The sequence below is a fragment of the Micromys minutus genome (assembly GCF_963924665.1).
Source record: "Micromys minutus genome assembly, chromosome: 1".
NCBI classification, from domain to species: Eukaryota; Metazoa; Chordata; class Mammalia; order Rodentia; family Muridae; genus Micromys; species Micromys minutus.
The window spans coordinates 127,380,473-127,402,598 of record NC_137969.1 but is presented as its reverse complement, the minus strand read 5'-3'; positions in this window follow the sequence as shown (position 1 = coordinate 127,402,598).

Sequence of the window (22,126 nt, the reverse complement as noted above, 5' to 3'; positions counted from 1 at the left end):
TCCCTTTCCTCTGGGCCCTCTGAGAAGTTCTGTGCATGAAAAGGATTCTACACACTGTTATAGATTTAATATTCTTTATTTTTTTCCTTATAATTCCTGAGCAGTTTTAAGAATGAAGCAGAATGATATTTTCAGTCAGGGAGTCTTTTTGTTTAAGTCTATAATTTAATAACATAGGAAATAATGTGGGTTTCTTCCAGATACCTGCATTAAAATCCAGTTCTGTTCCCACAAATATCATATGACTTATTTATATAGCTCCATTGTCTTCATCTTTAATGTGACAGTAGTTATCATGGGGAGATGAGAAGATTGGAGAGTTGAAGAGCAGTGAGTTAGCCAATGAGAACCACATATTGCTTAACCAGTTTTAAGCTAAATGGGACAGGGAGATAGGAAGACACAGGAGTTGAACCACACAGCTTGGAGTCTCATTTTTGTAACATAAGTCTTGTACTGTGATCTTATGCTGTGACTCCATTTTTTCAGCCATATTTTCTTCGTCTTTAGCATGAGGTGCATGTGCATACATAGAACAAATGAAAGTCACCGACAGTTCAACAGTATATATCTCTAAGCTGAAGTTGAGCTGGAACTAGTTTGCTCTTTTATGATATGTGTGTGGGTGTATGAGTGCACTTGTATGTTTTGTTTTTTTTGTGGATATGAAGAGGTAACTTTGGTAAAAATTTTGTGATGGAATTAAGGAATTCTTTTGATTCATCGATTTATGCCACCAGTGCTTCTGGGAGGAGTTCTAAAGGAAGAGTGAGACAGCTGAATGGTGTGAACAAAGGCCACTTTGCATATTTTCTGTCATAACTTTTGGCCCCAGGGAAGCCTATTGCTGCTGCCCAGCCTAATTCAATTCCCCTCTCAGGCAATTTCAAAGGCTGTCCCTTTTCTTTTTTCTCTTTTAGTCCCTATTCACATATTAATAGGCTTTTAAATGACAGTTTCATAGAGAATCTATGAAAATTGGGAGTTATTTGTATTATCAATTATTTATATTTCCCAAGGAACTATTGTTTCTTCTTGAATAGGCAATCGAATATTTCTCTGTACGTTTCATGGTGGATCAAAAAAGAAATTTCGAATTTAGTGCTTTATTATGAAGGAAAAGGGTTGCACAATTTTAACCAAGCTCTTTGTAGTTAAGGGACATACCTGCATTGATATTACTGAGATATCTTTGGATGGTTGTTTTATTTTCTCTACCTAGTAGGAATAACTTTCTCATTTTATTGTGAATCATCTAACGTAGTCACTAAAGCCTTCATGCAGTTGCTATGTGTATTTCATAGTACTCTCATGGACACTATTATTTGTAGCATTAATTTCTTCATTTTGCAATTAACAAAGGGATACATCTATTGACTCCTTAACACTGAACATAGCTAAAATAGCACAGATGTATACCTGTCTCGGGGAGTTTATAAATTCTTACAAAACACAAAAATGAAGCATTGGGCACTAATATGCACACACAGCTACAGATTCTAATAAGAGAAGAGAAGGAAAAGATCTGACTATTTTGAAAATGACAAAGCTGACTGCAGAGTACTTTATTGAGTATTCACTGCCACAGGGACAGCATCTGCGAAGGTGGTATTTAAATTAGGACTTGGTCACTGAGAAGGAAACAGTCAAGTAGAGAGTCAGATTAGAGTGTTTCAGATGGAAAATGCTTTTACACAGTGAGGGAGTCTCATAATTCATCTCCAAATCAATTAGTTTTAATATTAAGAAAATATTCTGACGGGTCCAATGGGCCTTCTTTGATCCAGAGTGGCAAGATCTACTCGCTACCCACTGAAGCAGATGTGAAGAAAGCATATACTTTCTACCTGGGAATAGAAGTTGGAGTTTTTGAAATAAAAATTAGTCAAGATAAAGGATTGAGAAAGAAGATATGAGATTGGCTTGGTAATAGGGGGCCTCCTATCAGTGACAGAGCCTAGATGATGTATAGAATATGACTCAAATAGCCTACTGGAGACAATAGTTTATACATTTTCAGACATAGCTATAATTGATTTTGATTGTAAAAAAAATACAACTACACTCACATTTACCATCATTTTATATCAGCAGAACATACACATCTCAGTAGTATTGTAGGAAAAAATGGAGGAAAAGAGCATTGCAGCTAGATAAGTATCAAATCTGGTGGATAGAGGCACAGGCTGCAGCAGGAAGGAATGTGGAAGAATGGGAAGTCCAGTAAATCAGCAGCAAATGTCCACCACCGCCAACATTGATAGTTGATGGGAGTGGTTGTACTATGGGTACATTTGTTAACATCTAGTCAGTTCTCATTATCAGCAACTTGGGGTAATTTATTAGCAGTTAGAAATGCAATGGAAATAAGGCCCAGGAAGATGTTTAATATCCTACTTATAAACAACAGCTGTTTTCCCACCTACAGCACAAAACTATCTATTCCCAAATGTAAGTGATACTGATGCTGAGAAACCCTCAGCAAAGCTCATTAAGTCTCTCACTCATACCCAGACCCAAGCATTGCAGAAAGTACTTTTTTCTTTTCTTTCATGGGATTTTTAAAAAACATTACAACAAATATGTTATCCCCTTTCCTGGTTCCCCTTTGAAAACCCCCTATCCCATACCTCGGCCCCTACTTCTATGAGGGCGCACCAACAGAAAGTATTAACCACAAAGTTTTGCCTTAGAAAATTCATATGATCCCTCTTTCAGATTTCCCCTGTGCCATAGTTTACTTCTCATATCGCCTAAACAGAAATACATACAACGTCATTGGAAAGTTCAGTTTTTAAAAGCTTATCTGCAGGTAAAGCAAAGAAAACCTGGTTACTATTTTTGATCTTAAGAGACCAGGCCATGAAAACATGAATATTTTCATGAAATTCACTTTGATATGCAAAAATTTATCAGTGAGGACGGTTTTATTGACAGCATATGTACATAATCCATGAGAAATAAAAGGCAGATTTAGAAATACAAACTGCCACCTTTCTAAACATGTGGAAAACATGACAGTTGTGTTACAGACTCAGCATTGAGGTACTCTTAATGACACATGAGCCCTTAGCTTTATTGATCCTAGGCCATAGGAGAAAATCTGCTATTATGCTGATAAACTGGCATAGTATTAAAACTAATGAGCTGATTTCAAGTGATCTATATTCGTGCCCATAGATTAGTGCATACTCCAATTGTTATTAGCAAGCCTGCTATTTTCAAAAAGGTGATTAGCACAAAGCCCATAACTGGTTAACTTAGAAAGAGAAAGATACTGAGAAGTACCCAGTTCTACATGGACTATTTTTTATCACTTCCAACCAAAGTCTCAAAGATCTCTGTGGAACAGGGACTGGAAAGACTGCAAGGATAAAGGTGATGGATAACAATATATTAACAATACTTTCTAGACATCAGAAGATGGCTGTACATGTGAACTAGGTGGTGTTAAAGAATACCCCAAATCAGTGCAAGAGTGATAGTAGTGAAGTCTCACTTCTAACTAAGGCCTATTGGTAATCAGTGGCTTCTACAAAAGGGTCATCTTTCTGCAAGGATGTGGTCCCTGATCCATATGGTTCTACATGCATACATATACTGGCAGCACTAACTGGACTATGGGCTTAAAGAAAACTAGACCACAGTAAGTTATGAGAGAGTAGTGATAGTTGAATAGGGGAAGAAATAGAAGGGAGGAGTTATGGGGTCTAATTTACCAATATGCATTATGTGCTTGCATGGCAATAAAAAAATAATACTTTTCCTTTGCTACATAAGCAGCTAGAGCCATGGGTCCCTCTTTGGTTGGTAGTTTAGTCCCTAGGAGCTCTGGAGGTCTGGTTGCTTGATATTCTTGTTCTTCCTAGAGAGTTGCAAATCCCTTCAGCTTCTTCAGTGTGTTCCCTAACTCCTCCACTGGGGTTATGTGCATCTGTATTGGTCAGGCTTTGAAAGAACCTCTCAGGTGACTGCCATACCAGGCTCCTGTCAACAAGCACCTCTTGCCATTAGCAATAGTGTCTTAGTTTGGTGTCTGCAGATCAGATGGATCCATAGGCATCAATGGAAGGGGTGGCCCTTGGTCCTGTGAAGGCAGGATGTTCCCACATAGGCGAATACTAGGGCAGTTAGGTGGCAATGGGTGAGTTGGGGAGCTCCCTTATAGATGCAAGGGGAGGGAGGATGGGATGGGGATTCATGGAAGGGAAACCATGAAGGAGGATGACATTTGAAATGTAAATAAAATAACAGATTTTTTAAAAAGTGGGTTGGAGAGATGGCTCAGCAGGTAAGAAAACTAACTGCTCTTTCAGATGCCCTGTGTTCAGTTTCTAGCAACCACATGGTGGCCCACAGCCATCTGTCATGGGATCCTATGCCCTCTTCTGGTGTGTCTGAAAACAGTGACAGTGTACTCACATATATAAAATAAATAAACAAATATTTTCAAAAAAAGCTGTAGTTTTTCCATTACTAATTCAAAAATAAAAGTGAGACAATAAGAACAATAGTTTCTACCAGAAACCAACAAAAGCCAGAGAAAAGATATGAAATGTTGGTTCTCAAACAATTGAACATTAGGCAAAGAAGGACTGTGATTCTTGAAATGAAAGACAAACAAAATCAGCTTTTTCCTGTTGCAGCTTAATTACTGGAGAAAGCCTTGGGACTGTAGCTGAAATCCTGCTAGGTTGGGAGGTAGTTGGCTTGAGTCCTGGAAGCTCAAAACACCTACATTTTCCAAAATAAAGAGGAAAGAGATGCCCAGAAAACAACCAGTGTCATTGTGAAGGGAAGGATCCCTGCACATTTCTCTTGAATTCTTCAGCATAATGTGTGAAGAAATGGTTTAAAGCTTTTTAAAAAATCCATACAAAGGAATTAAAAAGAGTGATAGTTGGCGCTCACACAGACTTGAGGACAATGCACTGGCAGAAGCAGAGGGAGAGGAAGCACAGTGGCGATTTTTAAGACTATGCAGAAAGATGCTTTATACAAATTTACATTTTATAAAATTCAGCCATCACATTTTTGATAACTTACTATTGTTAGCTTAATACAATGCATTTTGGCAGAATATTTAAAAATAATCAACAAAATTGCTAGCTTTTTATACATGTCAGTTAACATATTTATATAAGCACCTTTAGGGGCTAGTGATTTGCTTTGTGAATGGGTAAAAGTACTTGCCCAGCAATCCTAGAGAACTGATTTAGGTCTCTGGGCCTAATTCATTGTAAAAAAAATCTATACCAGAGCCTTTTCCCATACCTTCTGGGGTTACTTTTGTTAGTGAAGTAGGACCTATTGAAATGAGAAACAGAAGGCAAAACACCCACATGGGTTAAGACTTCATATTTTTTTTTACTAATTTAATATGTTTTGTAGGACAGGGACTTGAGTTTAGTGAGAGGCACTGGAAAGGACATATCAGAGTTACCAGTGCTCAGAGAAGAAAACATTCTGTCTCAGGGTTAGAAAGTTATACGCACCCTTCTGAATGCATGTGTATCTTTCCTTGTATGAACACCTAGGACAACAGCATAGCACTAGTAAAATTCTGGTTGGAATCAATTTTCACTTGTTTCACTCTCTCCTGTCTCTAAGGCTTGAGTGGGAAGTATACCATTTTCACAAGCTAAGAATCTATTTTTCAAAGTTCTAAATTTAATTCACAGTAAGAGCTGGCAGGAAATAGATATTCCAATCATATTCTGCCCGTTGAATAAAATATATTGAGTTCATAGTAGGGACTTTGCAGTTAGGTTAATCAAGGACAGTATTTTGTCTTCATGAATCAGGAATAAAGACTGTGGGATGGAAAAATGATACAATGTGTGTGAACTACCACACTCGTTGCTATAGTGAGTGTTCACGGGTAGATTTAATACTGAAGCATCATGGCAGTGTTGATAGTCATGGAGTCAATATCTCAGAGTTATCAGTTCTGTTGATCCTGTTGTGTTGTGAGTTACCACTTGCACCCACATTATTATTTTCAAAACATTTTATAATCAAATAGTCATCACACATAGGGAGAAAGAGAGAGAAGAGATGGTAATGGGAATGTGAGAGGGAGAGAGAAAGAACAACATTTTGGGCAGAGAACTGAAATGAACAGAAAGCAATGTAATGAGTTGAAGGGAACCACTAAGTGGATTGAGGACTAAGGTCACTGATCCATCCCTGATCCCAATTAACCTTAATTTGTATGGAGGCTCAGCAACACCAAATGAATCTAACTGGCCAATTAGCAGACAAGCAACATGAATCCTGCTCATCCAAGGCTGTTTATCAGCTGGACATGATGAGGGTAAAATTCTGCTAATTTTGTCATAAGTGCCAGTGTGGATTTGTTTTGCATAGCTGCTTAACTTTGGATATATAAAAACAAAGGTACTTTGAGGTACTTAATATAGAGACTCCAAGAAGAGTGAATGGCTTTCATTTGAGACATTTATTTCTAAGTACAACTTACTACTTAAAAGTGAATATTCATGTGAGTATTTCTTGAACCCATGGTACTTAGAATATTATTAATTCTTAGTCATATACAGTTCTTAGCAAGAACTAAATGTTCAGCACATGCTAATGCAGGTGTTTGATTTCTTTGAACTTTATAAATTATTTGACTTTAAAAAAATTCACATTTCCATCCATCACATTTATCATCTGATTTTCAGTTACAGAGTTGAAACCTGGAGGTCTCTGTCAAGAAAGTGCTTCTTACACAGGCATGAGTTCACATACCTATGCCCACATAGAAACAGTGTGTGGAAGCACATGCTTGGCACCACAGGGTAGTGGAGGCAGAGACAGGCATGTTCCTTGAGTGTGCTGGCCATCCAATACAGCAAATCACTGAACTTAAGATGCAGGGGAAGATCCTTTCCAAAAATTAAGATGGTTAAGAGTGATTGAAAAAGATACTTGATATATTGACCTCTGGCCTCCATATGTACCTGTATACATGTGAACACACACACACACACATACACACACACACACACACACACACACACACACAAGGTAACATTTATTTCTCACCATCATAGCAAGTTAAGATAAAATCTTTGTAAAGGTCACACTGTCTACTAAAATTGAGCTTTTCACATACAAATACCTTACTAAAATACTCAAATTATACTGAGAATACATAGTTGCTTCAACAAAAATTATGCAGAATGAAACATGAATTCCTGTTAGGTTTGGGCAGGATGAAATGAAGTCTTAAAATGAGAAAGGGACTGAATGAACACTTTTTGGTCCACCCCTGATAATAGCTTGCGTAGCCCTAGGTGGATTATTTCATTTCAGAGAGCCTTTATGGTTGTCATGGCAATGGTGATGCATACTACTTCTCCAGTGTGTTGTGCAGATTAATTATTTAATATCTGATAACCCTTTGAAGATGAACAATAAGGCTCGATGCTAAGTTTTGTACATGGACTGGGATATATCAGGCAATTTCAATATATTTCACCAGTAAATATTGGTGGGGAACTTGGGAGGAAGAAGCAGCTAAGATTGTGAAAGAAACAAAAATGAAACAACTACTTCTCAATGAATCCAGATTTTTCCCTGCCTGCTGCTTTTTGATGAAATGTACCTGACAGCTAAACACAGAAGGAATGTATTTAAAATTATTTCCAGAAAATACCTTTAGGGCCAAAGCAATGTCAAGTTGATTTCTCTCATACCTAGCATAACTGAACAATGAATTCATGTTCTAAATAATAATATCTGTAAGACATCAAAGACTTCCCACCAAAGAAACAATGTGTGTAATATCTTACTGTTAGTTAAATGTTGGTTACATGCATATAATTTTTATTACAGTTTTGAAATATGAAACAAAACTAGAGAGGACTTTTAAAGCGGCAGAAACCAAGACTATTCTAGTAAAATTACAAATGAAAAATCACAATCATCAGTCTACTTTTTTACTTATCTAAAGTTGAATATTCAAGGTAGATATATACCTTGGATTGAGTAAAAATCAATCTGGATAATACCAATATCTCATTACTTCCCTATGTACTTCTAACCATATAACAATACGATCCATATTTGCATATCTACTGTATTTTGTTACCATTTTCATCTCACATTGATTAATTAATTTTAAGAATCATTTAATGTATTCTTAGGTATATGCATACATATACTGAAGTATAAAAAATTCAGATGTTAGGCTTTATATCAGCAAAAATAACCAAAAATTAATTTACACAAAGAAAGATTTATTTTTGGATACGATTTCAGAACATTTTAACCATAGCTGCTTGGAATTGATATGAATTTGTGGTAAGTAGAGCACACTGAAGAGTAATTTTCTACTTCATAGTGAAGATTATGCAGAGTAGAGTTTAGGATCCAATTCTACTAATATATAATTGTAATAATGCATGATATACAATATATAATGTGTAATGTGTAATATGTAATTTATAACAAATAATATGTAACACATTTTATATAATATATGATAAGCAACATAGAATATATTATGTATATATAATATTTTTATGGTTCTACTTTGGAAGGTTTCTATCACCACCTAATATATTGTCATCAAGCAATGCCTAAAAATGCCATCAATTTATGATTACATCTATGGCTTAGTCTACAAAGCAGATCAGAAGTTTCTTGATTCAATCACATTTTAATTATTGTATTCTCTGCTGGGAGTCAACACTATTCTTATGCAAATAAAGCCATTCTACCTTTGAGGTCTTTTCTCTCAATACAGCTCATCTCCATAACATAAAGTCCACCCATTCCCTCTGTAAGAGTTTCTAAATTTTAATCCTATCATTATTTCAAGATTTCAAAGCCTTTTCTGAGACTGGAGGCAAGTTCTTATCAGTTGCCTCTATACAACTCAAGTTTTATGTCAACTTACAATTAAACTCACTTGTGAAGAGGAAACTTTAGTTGACAAAATGCCCCCATAATGTGGAAAAACCCTGCTAATGAAGATGGATATCTACCATTGTCTACATAGCATTCTGGGCTTGGGGTGAAATGTAGGACTTCATTCCCTAGCTGGGCATCCCATTCTCTGACTTCAACTGCCACTTGACTCTACCTGCATAATGTCATGTAACCTTAGATAGATTATATGTTCATCTTTCTCCTGATACGAACCTTTGAGCAAACACCTGAGATTCCTGGAAAACTTACCCATGATAAAACATAATGCTGCTCTAAGTATTTTAAGCCTTCAGCCTATGATTTTAGTCCAACTTGTATATCCCAACTCACTTAATCCAAAACTATGTAACACTTAGTTAAACACTTAATCAGTTCACATTGTTTTGTCTACCTGCAGCTGGTCCATCCTGGGGTTTCATCATTAATGTACATATTTACACCCCAGACCCTCAAACTGTCATCTCCAATATTGAATCATTATCACTAGGGACAAGAAAAGTCACACTTTAAGATCTGGCTGTGATTTAAAAAAAATTGTATTGTATTGGTACTAAGACAGGAAGGTGGATCAATGGAATAGAATTGAAGACCTAGAAATGAACCCACACACCTATGGTCATTTGATCTTTGACAAGGGATAAAACCATTCTGTAGAAAAAAGACACCATTTTCAACAAATGGTGCTGGTTCAACTGGAGTTCAGCAAGTAGAGGGATGCAAATGTATCAATTCTTATTTCTTTCTACAAAGCTCAAGTACAAGTGGATCAAGAACTTAGAAATAAAACTAGATATAATGAAACTAATGGAAGAGAAAGTACCCAACATACACCCAATAAACCCAAGCACTATTGCTGATGCCAAGAAGTGCTTACTGGCAAGAACCTGATATAGATGCCTTCTCAGTGCCTCTTCAAGAGCCATAGTAATATAGAGAAGAGTGCTTGCAGCTAACCATCAGACTAAACATGAGGACCTCAATGAGGAAGTTAGACAAAGGACTGAAGGAGCTGAAAGGATCTGCAACCCCATGGAAAGAACAAAATTATCAACTAGCCAAGCCCACTAAAGTTCCCAGGGAATAAAACACCAACCAAAGCGTTTACATGGAAAGACCAATGGCCCCAGGTGCATATGCAGCAGAGGATGGCATTTTCTGACATCAATGGGAGGTCAGGTCTTTGGTCCAGTGAAGGCTTGTTTTCACAGTGTAGAGGAATGCCAAGGTGCTGAGGTGGGAAAGGATAGTTGGGAGAGAGAGCGCCTTCATGGAGGCAATGGGAAGGGGAGAGGAGATGGGATTGTGGAAAAGGAATAAAATCTGAGATGTAAATGCAAAGAATATCTCATAAAATTTTTTTGGGGGGAAAGCCTCTAACACATGGGCACAGGGGAAATTTTCCTGAACAGAAAAAAACAATGGCTTATGCTCTAATATCAGGAATCAACAAATGGGACCTCATAAAATTACAAAGGTTCTATAAGGCAAAGGACACAATCAATAGGAGAAAATGACAATCATGAGACTGGGCAAACATCTTTACCAATCCTACACCTGATAGAGAACTAATATCTGATATATGCAAAGAAATCAAGAAGTTAGGCTCCAGAGAACCAAATAATCCTATTAAAAATGGAGTATATAGCTAAACAAAGAATTCTCAACTGGAAAATACCAAACGGCTGAGTAGCACCTAAAGAAATGTTCAACATCCTATGACATAAAGAAAATGCAAATCAAAACAACAGTTAGATTTCACCTCAAACCAGTCAGAATGGCTTAGATAAGAAACTCAGGTGACAGCAGATTCTGGTGAGGATATGGAGAAAGAGGAACAGTGCTCCATTCTTGGTGGGATTCCAATCTGGTTCAATTACTCTGGAAATAAATCTGGAGGTTCTTTAGAAAATTGGACATAGTACTACATGACAAGCCAGCTGTACCACTTTGGGCATACACCCAAAAAATGCTCTAACATATTAAAAGGACACATACTCCACTATATTCATAGTAGCTTTGTTTAAAATAGACAGAAGCTGGAAAAAACCCAGATACCCTTCAATAGCAGAATAGATATTGAAAATGTGGTAGATTTTACACAATGGAGTGTTATTCAGGTAATAAAATCAATGACTTCATTAAATTCTTAGGCAAATGGATCTAGAAAATATAATCCTGAGTGAAGTAACCCAGTCACAAAAGTACACACATGATATGCACTCACTGATAAGTGGGTATTAGTATAAAAGCTCAAAATTTCCAAGACATAATTCACAGACTATATGAAGCTCATGAAGAAGGAAAATCGTATTGTGGGTACTTCAGTTTTTTCTTTTTTTTCCCTCAATTTTTTCCATTGGAAATTTTCTGCACTTATAATTCAGATATTATCCCTTACCCACAAGCCCATCCACCATACCTTTCCCATTGCCTTAATGAAGGTATTCTCTCTCCTAATGACCCCCTCTCATCCCGGAACCTTGGTGTTCCCCTACACTTGGAAAATGAGCTTTTGCTGGGCCAAAGGTCTCTCCTACCACTGATGTCAGAAAATACTATCCTCTGCTTCATATGCATCTGGGGCCATGGGTTTCTCCATGAAAACTCTTTGGTTGGTCTTTTAGGCTTTGGGAGCTGTGCTGGGTTTGGCAAGTTGTGAATTTTGTTCTTTTTATGGGGTTGCAGACCCTTTCAGCTCCTTCAGTCCTTTGTCTAGCTCCTTCATTGGGGTCCTTGTGTTTGCTCTGACAGTTATCTGCAATTATCTTCTTCTGTATCAGTATGGCTGGAAAGAGCCTCTGAGGAGGCCTCCATATCAAATTCTTACCAGTAAGCACTTCTTGGCATCAGCAATAGTGCTTGAGTTTATTTGGCACATATGAGGGTGTATCCCAAGGTGAGGCAGTCTCTGGATGATCTTTTCTCCAATTCCTGCTCTTCTCCTTTTCCCTTTATTTCCTCTTGTGAATGTTTTGTTCTTCCATCTAAAAATAACTGAAGCACCCATTTCCTGGCCTTCCTTCTCTTTGAGCTTCTTAAGTTCTGTGATGGTTTCTTGGGTATTCCAAGCTTTTCGGGTTAGTATCCACTAATAAGTGAGTACATACTATTAGAGTTCTTTTGTGATTCTGTTACTTCACTCAGGATGATAGCTTCAAGTCCCATCCATTTGCCTAGAAAGTTTATGAAGTCATTGTTTTTGATAGCTGAGCAGTACCTCACTGTGTATATGTACAATTTCTACATCCATTCTTCTGTTGAAGGACATCTGGGTTTTTTTTTATCAGCTTCTGGGTATTATAAATAAGGCTTCTATAAACATGGTTGTGCATGTGTCCTTGTTAGGTGTTAGAACTTCTTTTGGGTATATGCCCAAGAGTGATATAGTTGGTTCCTCAGGTAGTATTATGTCTAATTTTCTTAAAAAACATCCAGACTGATTTCCAGAGTGGTTGTACCAGTTTACAATCCCACAAACAGTGGAGGAGTGTTCCTCTTTTTCCACATCCACACTGGCACCTGCTGTCACCTGAGTTTTTGATCTTAGCCATTCTAACTGCTGTGAGGTAAAATCTTGGGGTTGTTTTGATTTGCATTTCCCTGATGAGTAGGAGTGTTAAGCATTTTTAGGTGCTTCTCAGCCATTTGATATTGCTCATTTGAGAATTCTTTGATTAGCTCTGTATCTCATTTTTAATAGGATTATTTGATTTTCTAGATTCTAACTTCTTGAGTTCTTTGTATATATTGGATACTAGCCCTCTATCAGATGTAGGATTGGTAAAGATCTTTTCCCAATCTGTTGGTTGCTGTTTTGTCCTTTTGACAGTGACTTTTTGCTTATAGAAGCTTTGCAATTTCATGGGGAGCTCAATACTCAAAGGAGTAAATGCTGAGACATAGTGTAGAGCAGAGACTGAAGGAAAGGGTATCTGGTGACTGTTCCACCAGAAATCTATCCCATATAAAGGTACCAAACCTATACATTCTTTCAGATGCCAAGAAGTGTTTGCTGACAGGAGCTTGATATAGTTGTCTCCTGAGAGGCTTTGCTAGAGCCTGATAAGGACAGAGGTGGATGCTCAGGGCAATTATTGGATTGAGCATGGGGTCCCCAATGGAAGAGTTAGAGAAAGGACTGTAGGAGCTAAAGGGGTTTGCAACCCACAGGAAGAACAACAATATTAACCATTCAGACTCTTGAGAACTCCCAAGAACTAACCCATCAACCAAATAGTACACATGGAGGGACCCATGGTTCCAGACTCATATGTAGCAGAGGATGGTCATGTGGGACAACAATTGAAAGAGAGGCCCTTGGTCCTGAGAAAGCTAGATGCCCAGTTTAGTGGAATGACAGGATGGGCAGGTAGGAATGGGTAGGTGGAAGAGCAACCATATAAAAGCAGGGGGAAGGAGGATGGGTAGGGGTTCTTTATAGAGAAGACTAGGAGAGGGAATAACATTTGAAATGTAAATAATATATCCAAAAATATTCAATAAAAAAGGAAATGTAAATAAATAAATAATTTCAAAAAAGAATACAGAGGGTATACTGGGAGAGGTATAAATTAAGGACTATAAAATAGATTCAAGACTAAATTTCAAAAAAGAGCTTTTACTTTTTTTTTTAAAACGTTCACCTGGCTGTAGGTGAACCGGTAGAACATCTTATCAAGCAGAGATCCCCGATGAAGGTCCCAATTCTTTGTGGGTAGGACCACCATCAGAATGGTCTTGTAAGAAAACAATCTGAGCAAGCCCTGGAGAGCTGCTACTAAGTAGCTCTCCTCCATGGCCTCCACATCAGCTCCTATTTCCAGGTTTCTGCCATGATTGAGTGCCTGTATTGACTTTCTTCAATGATGAATGAAGAAACATAAACCAAATAAATTCTTCCCTTCTCAAATTGCTTTGGTAATGGTGTTTCATCACAGCAGTAACCCTAGGACATAATATATTTCATTATATAGCAGTTTGAGTTTCAGAGGGCAAAAATTACTGTTCCAAAATGGAGGATTGTGTCATGGGAAGTATAGATGAAACCAGAGCAGGACTGAAAAGCAGCAGAGCAAATATTGCATCCTTTTGCTTCAGGACCCAGACATGAAGTATGTGATGGGGCATAATCTTCAGTAGGATAGTATGGTCCAAACCACTATAAACTGTTTCTGTTCACTTTGTGAAACTTTGCTATCAGAAAGTCCATGTCCTTGGTACCTCTTATTTCTTAGGGTATCTACCATATGGTTGAGTTGGCTCTTACTTTATTAAACATCTGATGGTCAGGGTCACAGCATTTTTATAGACATTTCACATTGTTTGAACTGTGACAACTCTAGATTTTGAAATAATCTGATTTACAGAAGTCATTTAAATTGTATCTCTTCAATTTTGCTCTCCCTACTATATTGATCTCCAGCAATGGCTGACATGAAAGATGTTTACGGATTACCTGATTTTTTTTTTTAAATTCATCACTTCCTGGTTATCTCTAATAATGGCCAATCACAGGTTTTTTCCCCAATATCCCTTAAACCATTCTTCATCTGAATCTGTAAGAAAGACCGTCACTATTCCATATGGAAGAGAGTTCTTTTTCGTACCCTGCTGTGTTGCTGCCTCTGTTTCAGTCAATAGGCAAATGGACCAAACTTGAAATTATCATCCTGAATAAGGCAACCCAGTCACAAAGGAACACACATGTTGTTTACTCACTGATAAGTGGGTGTTATCCTAAAAGAAGCTTGGAATACCAAAGATACAATTCACAGAGCACACGAAGCTCAGAAGAAAGAAGATATACACCAAAGTAGGGAAGCTGCCATCTATTCAACTTTTTAAAGCACATATATTTTTTTTCCTTTTTTTTTTTTTCAGACTTCACTCTTATATTGCTCATTGTCTTTTTTAATGGTCTCATACACTGAGATCATTTTTTGTGGTTCCAGTGGTATCATGATGCCCTCTGCTTAGTATTTATTTGCATTCACTCCAAGTTCAAGCTTAGAAAAGGAGATTTCCAGTAATAACTATTCATTCTTTCTGTGTGATTCCCCTTCCACCCTCCATCTGCCTTCTCCCCTCTTTCCCTCTACCCTCTAGTTTTCTCTTGGATAGGAAATTTATATATAGTTCTTGTAAACCTTGAACTTGCTATATCACTTCCTCAGTTTCTGAACTGCAATATTTTATATGTACTATCATGATCAGCTTATATTTCTTTTTAGTTAATTCATATTTATGGCCTAGTTTCAACACAGGAGCGTTTTCATAATTAATTCCTGACATGTGAGTGAGTGACTTTTCCAAATATCAGTGAGAATAAGACTACCATGGACCTTAGAAGTTTTGAATAAATGGGAGATTCTTCTATGCTGGCCAGCTATGTCTTGGTCATGTTCTGTTCCATTCCTGTGCTTTTATAAAGCCAATATTTCATCAATTCTTGTCACTTCAGCTTTCTAAGTTTTGTTCACATTAATTAGGTATTATTATGAAAGAATATATAAAAGAAATCTAGCAGAACATTGAATACAGTTCAGACAGTGGCTCATTGAATTATTATTTTTGGTACTATCTTTAATTATAAACATATACAGAAACATAGACACAATGATGCCATACAAAGTATATTTCCATGGTTGTAAGGGTCAGATGAATCCTTCAACTTCAGTTGTTTTGTTTAACTAAGTTCCCTGATTTATACTATTTTTTATTATTCATGATAACAATCATTTAGATTTAATATTCTCCACATTGTAATGACAGCAAAACTCAAAATTGTTCACATAATAAAAGGAGAATGCTTACATTGACAATAGTTATAAAGTGGTTTACCACTTAGTGTTCTTGTTTCATATGACATATATGAAAATTTTGTTACTGATCACATTTTATGGCAAAATAAATGAGCTTCTTAAAGATTGAGATGACACACACTAGACCCAACCATGGGCTTCTGAAACCATATGGAATTTATTGAAATAGGTTTTCATACTTAAAATATTCTCAGATCACATGACCATCTTCTCTATTTCCTGTCTAAACTGCAAACAGTACAAGGTTTATTGGCTAGGCTGTGAAACATTTTTTTTTTTGTATTTGATCTTTTCTTCCAAATAAGAAGTTGGGTATAGGTGATTTACCCATCTTTGCATCTCCCATTTTTAAGTTTGCATGAATCATGTTAAAAGTAGGACTGAAGGGATTTGGAGAAAATCCTGTAGAAGGAATTTATGTTATGAAGCAAATAAAGTAAAGCCACACAGGTAAAGATGAGGTAATATTAATTGAAGTAGCCATTGCAATATCATAGGAGAGATTTAGTGATGGGTAAACTTGCTGGTCAACTTTAGCTGGTCATGGTGTTCAGAAAAACATTGTCAATTATTATTTTGGGTGTTTCTACAAGGTTACTTTTGAGTGAGATTAACAGAACAGATTGTTCTCCCTATCAGTAGTGACTCTAATTAGTCAGTTTGAACTACATAGTCTGTCTGTTCTGTCAATAGGAGGTAGGTCCTCCTGCCTGACTGTTACCAAGTGGGACAGAAGGATTTGCTCTCCTCACACCTGGAGCCTGTCAGCTTTCAGAATATAACTACCTCATGGCTCTCTTTAGTGACCAGGTTTATGACTAAAGATCTAAGCTTCTTTGGCGTTTGCAGTTGTCAGTGGAATCTGGTTTCTCTAGGCAATGATCCTGTGGGGGATTTTGACAATCACTGACTAAGGAGTAACTTTCCAGCTACTTTGAGATACGTGCGGTGAGTCTATAACTGTGTGTAAGACTTAGGTTAGCATCTTGAGAAATGAAGGGTAAAGGGCATCTTACCTGCTCATTAGGATATTATGATCCAAAGTGAAGCCACAGGCATGTACACAGGCATGTACATAAAACATAAATAGAAGCTTTTGCTGAATGTCAAATAAATAAAACCTGTAGGCAATACTATTAGAATGTCAAAGGGATATTGCTTGCTTCACAGAGAGTGTGGCAGGGACAGCTGGATATGCCTGCTGTCTTGACTCTGTTATTTACTGCACTGTTTCCCTCTCAACAGTCTTCCAGGTAGGCAATAAAATGTAAGGTCACCTTACTCACACATGGGTAGTAAAGGAAACTTCCTTTCTAAGGTGAATCCTGGGCCAGGCCTTAAAGAAAATGATAGATATGAATAATAGATATGGCATTTTGAAATGTGTCTTTTTTCATTTCTTTAACTTTGAAGGTATGAATTTGTTCAGTCCTTATTCCTGTCTTAATTTTATACTCTTCTGGGAGAAAATAAGGCATATTTTAAAACAGAACAGAATGTCTTGTTAATATGATGCTTCAGCTTTTCTTCTCCAATGTATCACAGTTTCAGTTCAATAGCTCTGTGCCAGCATATGTGGTAAGAAGGCATGTGGTGTCCTAAACTCTTTGTTGTTAATACAATTAATTCATAGAAATTAATATTAACCTGTGTAAATTAGGTTAAAAGTCAGGATTTTTCTTTCATGTACTCATAATTGCCGCTGAATTAAAATTGGCTCGTATTTGAAAAGATAATGTAAAAATATATTAATTACACCAGTTTAAATACTTATCAATACAGATAGGAAGATGAAGTATTTGGGAATGCTAATATAACATTTATGTACATTTTGCATGGAAATATTGTTCAATTTTGCAAAGCAGTGTAGATAGGCCACCATGGTAAGTGATCACATATGCTCTGGTAGAAATCACATCTCCACCAGGTTTCAAAAAAATCAGAATTTTTAATTAAAATAGAAACAATGATAATTTATATATTTTCTGTGGGGGATAAGAGGTGCATTGTACTATTTCTGAACAAATTTTATAAACAAACTATTGTGTAAAGAATTTGGGAAGGAGTAGTAGGGTTGGTAGTGTGTTTGCTTAACATGCCCAAGTATTAGGTTTGATCTCTGCTACCACACAAACCAGGCATATCAGTAATCTCTGTGTAGAGCAGAAGAACATAACTTTATAGCTTTCCAGGTAATAAGTCTGAGGCATCCTAGGATGTATGAAACTGTCTCAAAAAACAAAACAAAGAAAGCCAGAGACAGAATTGAGCCACCACCATCAGGAATTGTGGCCTGCCTTTAGGAGGCTCACATCAGGAGTTCACATCACATCACCCTCAGGAGGCTTTTCATCCTGAGCCCACTGGTGAGTGCCCACTGTCTCCACACTAACTATCTGGGGAGAGAACACCAGGAACTCTTAGAGTGCAGGTAGAGCGGTGCTGCCTGTGAAGAGACTTTTCTGACCCAGAGACATAGCGAGGCCACATCCATTGAAACACACAGCATATCTACAGAGAGCTGAACACCCAAGGGCAATCTCTCTTTTGAGCCCACAGGAAAACAGATGAAAAGGACAGACAAGCTCTAGCCAGAGACAGCAACATCACCTAGCATCACAGATGACAAGAGGCAAGTACAACAACCTAAGCAATGGAAACCAAGACAAGCTGGCAGCAACAGAACCCAGGTTTTCCACCACAGCAAGTAGTGGATATCACAACACACTAGAAAAATTTAAAATTTATACTTAAAATCATACTGCATGATGATGATGGAGGTCCTCGGGAAGTACATAAATAACTCCCTTAAAGAATTCCAGGAGAATCTGGAGAACACTTGTAAACAAGTAGAAGACCTCAAAGAGGAAACAGAAAAATGACTTAAAGAGCTCCAGGAAAACACAACAGGTGAAGGAATTGAAAATTGAAATAGAAACAATAAAGATGTCACAACCTTGGCAGTAGAAAACCTAAGAAAGAGATCAGGACTTATAGATGCAAGCATCACCAACAGACTATAAGAGATAGAAGGGAGAAACTCAGGGGCAGAAGATATATAATACATAGAAAACCCTGACACATTGATCAGAGAAAATGCAAATATCAAAAAGCTCCTATTTGGGGGGAAAAAGCTCCTAACCCAAAACATCCAGGATATCCAGGACATAATGAGAAGACCAAACTTAAGGATAAAAGGTGTAGAAGAGAACAAAGATTCCCAAATAAAAGGCCCCCAAAATATCATCAACAAAATTATAGAAGAAAACATTCCTAACCTGAAGAAAATGATGACCATGAATACACAAGTAGCACACAGAACTCAAAACAGATTGAACCAGAAAAGAAATTTCTTCATACACATACTAGTAAAAAGACTAAATGTTCTAAATAAAGAAAAGATACAAAAAGTAATAAGGGAAAAAGACAAGTATCATATAAAGGCAGACAAATACAAATTACACCAGACCTCTCAAAAGAGACTATAAAAGATAGAAGATCCTGGACAGATGTCATAAAGACCTGAAGAGAACACAAAGGCCAGCTCAGGTTACCATAACCAGCAAACCTCAATTACCATGGATAGAAAAAACAAGATGTTCTAGGACAAAAGCAATTTACACAATATCTGAGCACAAACCCATGCGTACAAAGCATAATAGATGGAAAACTCCAGCACAAGGAGGGAATCTGCACCCTAGGAAGAACAAGAAAATAATCATTTTTCAACAAAAACAAAGAAGAAAAGAAGAAAAGCACACAAGCATAGTTCTACTTCTAACAACAAAAATTACAGGAAACAACATTCATTATTACTTAATATCTTATATTATCAATAGACTCAATTCTCCTTTAAAAAGACAATAAAAGGAGGAAATTCAAGAAATCATCAGATCCTCCTACAAAAACCTTTACTCAACATATCTAGGAAACCTAGAAGAAAAGGACAATTTTCTAGACAGATACCAGGTACCAAAGTTAAATCCGAATCAGATAATTCATCTAAACAGTTCCATAACACTTAATGAAGTAGAAGCAGTCATCAAAAGTCTACCAACAACACAAAGCCCAGGACCATATGTGTTCAGTGCTGAATTCTATAAGACCTTCCTTCATAGAAGGCCTAATACCAATATACTCCAAACTATTCCACAAAAAAGAAACAGAAGGAACACTACCCGACTCATTTTTTCAAAGCCACAACCACACTCATACCTAAAACACACAAAGACCCTAAAAAGAAAGAGAACATTAGACCAATTTCCATTATCAACATAGATGCAAAATAACTCAATAAAATTCTTGCAAACTGAATCCAAGAAAACATAAAAATAATCATTCACCATGATCAAGTAGACTTCATCCCAGGGATGCAGGGATGGTTCAATATATAGAATTCCATCAACATAATTCACATTATATACAAAGTAAAAAAAAATCATCTCATTACATGCTGAGAAAGCTCTTGACAAAATTTATCACCTCTTCATTTTAAACGTCTTAGAAAAATCAGAAATTCAAGACCCATACCTAAACATAGTAAAGCAATATAGAGTAAACCAGTAGCCATCATCAAACTAAATGTTTAAAAAGAATTTGAAGCAAACTAACTGAAATCAGGGAGTAGACAAGGCTGCCTACTCTCCCTGCAACTATGCAATATATTACTGAAAGTTCTAGCCAGTGAAATTAGACAGCAAAAGGAAGTTAAAGGGATACAAATTGGAAAGGAAGAACTCAAAATATTACTATTTGCAGATGATATGATATTATACTTAAGTGGCCCCAAAAATTCAATCAGAGAACTTCTGCAAACAACTGTAAACAACTTCATCAACGTGGATAAATATATAATTAATTCAAACAAATCAGTAGCCTACTTCTACTAAAAGAATGAACAGACTGAAAAAAAAATTAGGAAAATGACCTGCTTCACAATAGTAGTAAACAATATAAAATATCTTCCTGTCACTCTAACCAATCAAGTGAAGGATATATATAACAAAATCTTCAAGTATCTGAAGAAGGAAATTGAAGAAGATCTCAGAAGATAGAAAGATCTCCCATTCTCATAGATTGGAAGAATCAACATACTAAAAATGGCCATCTTTTCAATAGCAATCTACAGATTAAATATAATCCTCATCAAAATTCACCTCAACTCTTCATATACTTGGAAAAAGCAATTTGCAAATTCATTTCGAATAGTAACAACAAAAGGATAGTGAAAACTATTCTCAAAAATAACAACTTCCAGGGAACTCACCTTCCCAATCTTAAGCTGTATTACAGATTAATCATGATAAGATGATGTGGTACTAGTACAGAGACAGGCAGGTAGACCAATAGAATAGAATTGAAGACCCAAAAATGTACTCACATACCTATGGTAACTTGATCTTTGACTAAGGAGGTAAAAACATTCAATGGAAAAAGAACAGCATCTTCAACAAATGGTGCTGGTTCAACTGGCAGACAGCATGCAGAATGGAAATTACTTCCTATCTCCTTGTATTAGGCTCAAATACAAGTGGATCAAAAACCTCTACAAAAACAAGGTACACAAAATAATAGAAGAGAATTGGGGAAGAATTTAGGACAGGCACAGGGGAAATTTTCCTAAATATAACGCCAATGTATTATGCTCTAAGATCAAGAATCAGCAAATGAGACCACATGAATTTTCAAAGTTGTTGTAAGGCTAAGGAAATTGTTGAGAGGTCAAAATGGCAGCCAAGAGATTTGTAAAGAGTCTTCAACAATCCTACATTTGAGAGAGCAAATATCCAATAGATACAAAGAAATTAAGAAGTTAGACTCCAGAGAATCAAATAATCCTATTAAAGATGGGGTACAGAGCTAAACAAAAAATTCTCAAGTGAGGAATACTGAATGGGTGGTAAGCACTTAAAGAAATGCTCAATACCCCTACTCATCATGGAAATGCAAATCAAAACAACCCTGAGATTCCACCTCACACCAGTCAGAATGGCTTAGATCAAAAATTAAGGTGACAGCAGATGCTAACAAGGATGTGGAGAAAGAGGAACACTCCTCCACTGTTTAAGGGTTGCAAGCTGGTACAACCATCTGGAAATCAGGCTATACGTTCCTCAGAAAATTGGACATAATACTACCTGAAGACCCAGCTGTAACACTCCTGGGCAAATACACAAAAGATGCTTCCACATATAACAAGGACACATGCTCTACCATGCTCTTAGCAGTTAATTATAATAGCCAGAAGCTGGAAAGAACCCAGATCTCCTTCAACAGAAGAATAGATACAGAAACTGAGGTACATTTACATAGTGAAGTAGTACTTAGCTATTAGAAACAATGATTTTATAAAATTCCTAGGCAAA